This window comes from Martes martes (genome assembly GCF_963455335.1).
Source record: "Martes martes genome assembly, chromosome: 6".
NCBI classification, from domain to species: Eukaryota; Metazoa; Chordata; class Mammalia; order Carnivora; family Mustelidae; genus Martes; species Martes martes.
In genome coordinates, this window is record NC_137893.1 from 12,157,039 (window position 1) to 12,163,585 (window position 6,547).

General features: G+C 41.9%; 1 pseudogene across 1 annotated transcript; it reads left to right on the plus strand.

Annotated features, from left to right (window-relative positions):
• The first annotated feature begins 4,155 nt into the window (after positions 1-4,155).
• Positions 4,156-5,610, plus strand: LOC308344279 (glyceraldehyde-3-phosphate dehydrogenase-like; annotated as a pseudogene). The gene is made up of 2 exons: positions 4,156-4,189; positions 4,648-5,610. The product of its transcript is annotated as a glyceraldehyde-3-phosphate dehydrogenase-like (transcript).
• Positions 5,611-6,547: the final 937 nt, after the last annotated feature.

Below are 6,547 nucleotides of genomic sequence, written 5' to 3' on the forward strand. Positions count from 1 at the left end.
TGAAGGATGACAAGGGCGAGAAGGCTTAATCAAGCTCAGAGCACTTAGAGACTTTTCTTAAATTTACTACGATCCTTATCACACAGGTATGCTCACTTTGGGAAAATTCACCAAGATCCCAACATGATTTGTGCTCTTTATACTTCGGTAAAAAGATTTTTTTTTTTTTAATACTCCTTACTCAGCAAATCTCAAAAGGGGAAAATTCTCCAAATCAAGCTCTACTTTCTCCTATGACAGGAGAAAAAAAATGCGTCTTTACTTCTTAACCGTGGAAATGGAGAAACAAAGACTTCCTTATGGTTGGCTAGATAGCACAAAAACAGAATAGAGAACAAAGATCCAGCCAACCACAGCCTCGGATAGGGATAAGGAACGGCAATGGAGACCGAAAACAGTAGGGACTCGGAAACAAACCCTGAAGAACACAGGGAAAACTATTCGTGCTGACCTACAACATCAGGGGAAAAGCACATGGAGTTGTGGGTCATAGCAGTGAGCTGTGACTTTTCTTTTTCAGGAGAATAAAGGCAGATTTTAATTTTAAAGTCTTAATCACTTGAAAGATAATCGAGCAGCTGTCAGAATAGGGGGGAGGGGGTGGAAATGGTTAACAGTTTGCTTAAGACCTAACATATGCCAGGTACGGTGCCAAGCTTTTCACAGCATTTCAGGCTCACGACTAAATTTGAGGTGGAGAGTTTACTGCCCCCAATTTATACATGAGAAAGCGGAGGTTCAGAAATTTTACGAAAGAGCATACATACAATAAACAGTTGGTGGAGAAAGGATTTGAATCAGACTGAATTCCAAAGATGACGCTCCTCCCAGTACACTACCCTGGACCGTCAGGCAGCTTGGAAGAAAGTTCTTGAACAACAGGACAGAAAAACTCTGCAGTAACAATTAGGTGAAAAGGAGTAGAGAGAGTTATAAAGTGGCTTGCCTAAGGAAGAAGGCAAGTGTCTCAGAAGGAAGCCCTGATTTTTAGATTTTTTTTAAAAAATATTTTATTTATTTATTTGACAGAGGGAGAGATCACAAATAGGCAGAGAGGCAGGCAGAGAGGGAGGGGGAAGCAGGCTCCCCGCTGAGCAGAGAGCCGGATGCAAATCTTGATCCCAGGACCGTGAGATCATGACCTGAGCCAAAGGCAGAGGCTTAACCCACTGAGCCACTCAGGCGCTCCATAATTTTAGATTTTTGAACTCTTAAGAATTTTAGAGCTAATAGGGACCTTGAGGATGCACTCACTTTTCATGGAAAAAAAGAAAAAGGAGTAAATAACATTTCAACACATTTCCTCCCACCTCTTTCTGTCAACAAATGGTTGCTGAGTGCCTACTCTGTGTTAGGGCATCTTTAAAATTCTAAGCAGTCATGTCCTTTAACTTTCCACCTAAAAGACTTAAAGAATGCACATGGGTACACAGTTATTCTTTCTTTCTTCAATCCGCCCAGATAGATGTACCAAAAAGTGCATCAACCATTGTAAATGAAGCATCAAATAAAAGCTCCAAGTCCTAAGAAAAGTAAAAATTCTATATAAATTTTCACACTGGGGCACTTGGGTGGCTCAGTTGGAAGAATGTGTGACTTGAGATCTCAAGATCAGGAGATTGAGCCCCATCATGGGTGCAGAGATTCCTTAAATAAATAAAACTTTTAAAAAAAAATTTTTTTTTCAGGGCACCTGGGTGGCTTAGACAGTTGAATGACCAACTCTTGGTTTCGGCTCAGGTCATGATCTCAGGGTCATGAGACTGAGCCCCACATCGGGCTCCAGGCTTAGCACAGAGTCTGCTTGAGATGCTCTCTCTCTCCCTCTGCCCTTCCCACCACTCACACACTCACTCTCTAAATAATAAAATCTTAAAAATAAAAAATAGAATAAAAGAAATTTTCATACTAAAAAAATAAAAAAATAAAAAAATCCTGTACCACCATAGCCTTTCAAGAGTCTTTTACTTCAGTCAAGCAAGAACTGGGTGTATGACCCAGTCCCAGAATTAATCACGGTCCACTGATGGTCATTTGTATTAACAAGATTCATAACGTTTTAACATATGATTCTGATGAGAACAAGAACTTCCAGACTTTTCCAGAGGCCTCCTTAGGGACTAAACCGGGTTTTTAGTTTTCTTAATTATGGAAAAAAGGAATTAAATTCAATTCCAAATTGCTTAGACTTTACAGTTCCAGGGAGGATGATCATCTCTCTCTCACTCTCTCTCTCACTCTTGCTCACACACACACACACGCACATGCACGCACACACACACACACACACACAAATAACATGATATTTACAAAACTCCAAAATTATTCTGAGTCTCCTGATTTAAAAACAGGAAAATAGGTTTAATGTCCCAAAATGAAAAAGTAGCAAAATTAAATTTACCACTTCCACATCCATCCAGCAAATGAAAAATTAGCACCAACCATCATTAAATAACAGGCTCATTTCCTCCAAACCATACCTCGACTATCTTTTTCCTTCAGTTGTGAAAGCTTCTTTGACCCTGACGATTTCATTGATAATACAAATTTTATATGTCCCTAAATTTATTTAAGGTAGGGATACCGGACTGTCTCAGTCAGTAGAGCATCAGACTCTTGATCTCAGGGTCGTGAGTTTGAGCCCCATGTCAGGTGTAGAGATCATTTTTAAAAATTAATAAAACACGGGGTGCCTAGGTGGCTCAGTTGGTTAAGCATCCAACTCTTGATTTTGCCTCAGATCATAATCCCAGGGTCATGAGATCAAGCCCAGCATGGTAATCCAGGCTCAGTCTGGAGTCTACTTGAGACTCTCTCTCTCTCTTCCTCTGCCTTTCTCCCTGCTGGCACACTCTCTCACTCTCTCCATAAAAATAAATTTTAAAATAAATAAAACAAAATCTTTTCAAAGTTTAAGGTGGATTTTTGTTTTTGGTTTTTTTTCCACTAGAAATCCTCTAAACATTAAAACTACTTATAGTTAGCTAATGAAAGTGTTTTTAAACTTTATTCTTAAAATCTTCATAATAAAGAGTATCTACAAAAACATTTACAACTAACAAAACACTTACTGGTGAAGATTGAATAATTTCTATCTAAGGCCAGGAACAAGCCAACATTGGCTTGGAGGTAACTAGCCAATGTGACAAGGCAAGAAAAATTGGTTGGGTAACCTAGCCAATATTCAAACATGGACTCACAGACTGTCATATGCTCTGAGGCAGAAGCTCCATGAAGAAGCAACTGTAAAAAAGGCTTCTTTCATGTTTTCTATTCACTCAGTTGCAGGAACATAGCAAACATCTAAAAGAAGATATCCAGTTGGAAGTTAACAACACTGGACCCACAAGAGAGGTCCCAGCGAGAGGTGTATTAACTGGGCAGACACGAAGATATACAAATGGTAGTTGAAGGCAGGGGCAAAAATATGATTATCCTAAAAGGATAAAAAGGACCAGCAATGGTCCCCTAAGGAGAACGTCATCTTATGACAGTGGGAAGAAGATGAAGAATCCAAAGGGCAATAGGAAAGGAATGACAAAGAAGCAAGAAAGCCAAAAGAAAGGGGTTAGGCTGGAAGCCAAAGGCAGCAGATGCTTCAAGGAAGAGAAAAGAGACAAGGGTGTTCGAGGAAACAGAGCTGCTCCAAGAAAGATGTACATGAGAATAATCTCTTGGGCAAAATTTCTTTTCCTGAGTATAATTCATATCTGGCATAGTTCTTTTTTAAAGAAGCTAAGTCTTTCTATTCTTAAACTTCTTTGTTAGCTTTAAACCTGAAACACTTGCTTTGTTTCTACTCTGGATTTCAGAACCAAAGGGCTATACCAATTATGAGATGAGGGAATATCATAAAATAAAACAGATATTTTAAGCCACTGATATTATAGACCACAGATAAAATACAGTCTTATGCTTTTCAGCAACATTATCTTTTTCATTGATGCCCTGGAAAAGAAGCCAGCTGACCTTCAGGAATTTAGAGTATAAAATCTAGGGACACCTCAGTGGCTCAGTCGGTTAAGCATCTGGCTCTTGATCTCGGGTCAGGTCTTATCTTAGGGTCATAAGTTCAAGCCCCATGTTGGGCTCCATGCTGGGTATGGAGCCTACTTAGTAAAAATAAATTTTTTTTAAAAAGTATAAAACTTAACCATGGCTCCTAAAAGATCACAGAAGTGGCCCAGAGGTAACAACACAATACTTGTTTCTCTGTGGGCTGTCTTCCAACAGGGCTTAGGCACGGCTGCAGAGGTCCTGAGGCCATCACCGTGGCAATGAATAGACATGTACTCAAAATGGGACCCAGCTGTATTCGCCTATTCCCAACACCCAGGAAGGGAACCATTAGACCTAGGAACAAGGAAAATCCAAACTGGTTTGACCAGATGTGTTTAATGTACAACATAGCAGTCCCACATGCAAGGCAGTATCGGGGCAAATACAGAGAGGAAATGCAAATGAGCTATGGCCCTGGAATTTCAAACTACAATAACTTAACACATAGTTGTTTTCTACATAAAGCCAGGAAATATTAGACCAAAATTATTTTAGTCTATATACAACACAAATGTTTAAAAAAAAAAAAAAAGTCTCCTGGCTCACTGCTCCTTCCCATCTGACAGACAGCTGCATCTTCTGGTGCAGTGCCAGCCACATCCCCAAGATGTGATCGTGAAGGTCGGAATAAACTCTATCAGGCTGCTTTCAACTCTGGCAAAGTGGATATTGTTGCCATCAATGACCCCTTTGTTGACATAGCCTACACGTCCCAGTATGATTCTACCCATAGGAAATTCAACAGCACAGTCAAGGCTAAGAACACAAAACCTGCCATCCATGGAAAGCCCATCTCCATCTTCCAGAAGCGAGATTCCTGCAACATCAAATGGGGTGATGCTGGTGCTGTGTTCTGGAGTCCACTGAGGGCTTCACCACCAGGGAGAAGGCTAAGGCTCACCTGAAGGGTGGGACCAAGAGGGTCATCATCTCTGCCCCTTCTGCTAATGCAGAACCATGAGAAGTATGACAACCCCCTCAAGATTGTCAGCAAGGGCTCCTGCACCACCAAGTGCTTGGTCCCTCTGGCCACAGTCATCTATGACAACTCTGGCACTGTCAAGGGACTCATGACCACAGTCTATGCCATCGCTGCCACCCATAAGACTGCGGACAGCCCTCTGGGAAGCTGCAGCGTGATGGCCAAGGGGCTGCCCAGAATATCATCCTTGCTTCTACTGGGACCACCAAGGCTGTACACAAGGCCATCCCTAAGCTGAATGGGAAGCTCCCCGGCATGGCCTTCAGTGTCCCCACCAACACGTCAGTCATGGAACGGACCTGCCCCTGGGAGAAAGCTGCCAAATACGATGACATCAAGAATGTGGTGAGGCAGGCACTGGAGGGCCCCTTTAAGGGCATCCTGGGCTACAGTGGGACCACGCTGTCTCCTGTGACTTTAACAGTGATACCCATGCTTCCACCTCTGATGCTGGGGCTGGCACTGCCCTCAATGACCACGTTGTCAAGCTCATTTTCTGGTATGCCAATGAATTTGGCTATAGCAACCCGGTGGTAGACCTTATAATCCACGTAACCTCCAAGGAGTAAAAGTCTCTTGAACCACAAGCCCCAGGGAGAGCTAGAGGAAGAGAAAGGCCCTCCGATGCTGCTACGGGGTTCTTGCCCCGGCTCATCCCCAACACACTGAGAATCTCCTGACCTCCACCCTGACATCCCAGACCCCCTGAACAAGGGGAGGGGCTTGGGGAGTCCTATCTTGTACTGTACCATCAATAAAGTATAAAGTCTCCTGCATCCTCAAGAGAGGCAGAGTGCAGAGACGAAGAAAACAAATCCTAATTGCCCTCAGAGAATTCCCTCCGAATTACTTGGGCAGATGCCTCAATTCTCTAATTTTTCTTGTGTGTGGACAGGGATTTAATGATTAATACCACACAGGACATAAATCACTATCAGAACCTGTATTTTTCAAATGTAAACCCGCTGAGTGGTCTGTTCCATGTACACACGGTGAGTGGGTGGTGGGGAAAGGGTCACCATGTCATCCTTCTAAACTGTAATTCCTGTTCACAAATGATAGGCTCGCACAGGATTAAGACGTGTACGTACAAGGTGAAAACACATAGAAACGAGGAAAACATTTTGGCAAAATGGCTTATACTGTTCAACCTAAACACTTCCCTTCTCTCAGTGTACGTAAGCTCTGTCACTGAATTACTCATTTTTCCCCTACAGATCTTCTATATGCGATAAAGTGTATTGTATATTTTGAGAGGCTCTTCTATCTTCTCCACTATTTACAGGAGCAGTGAATTTTCTACCTCAATTAATCGCCCCTGGTTTCACCCTACACACCTTCCAAATATGAACTCAAGTTAACTTTTCACAGATCCCTCATATTAAAGATACAATATGATATTAATTCCCAGAAATTTTCTTTACTCTTGATTCCACCCGAAAGTGAGAAAAATGAATAAGGTCACTGAAATTAGGAATATGTTATGTGTTAATCTTTAAGTCTATA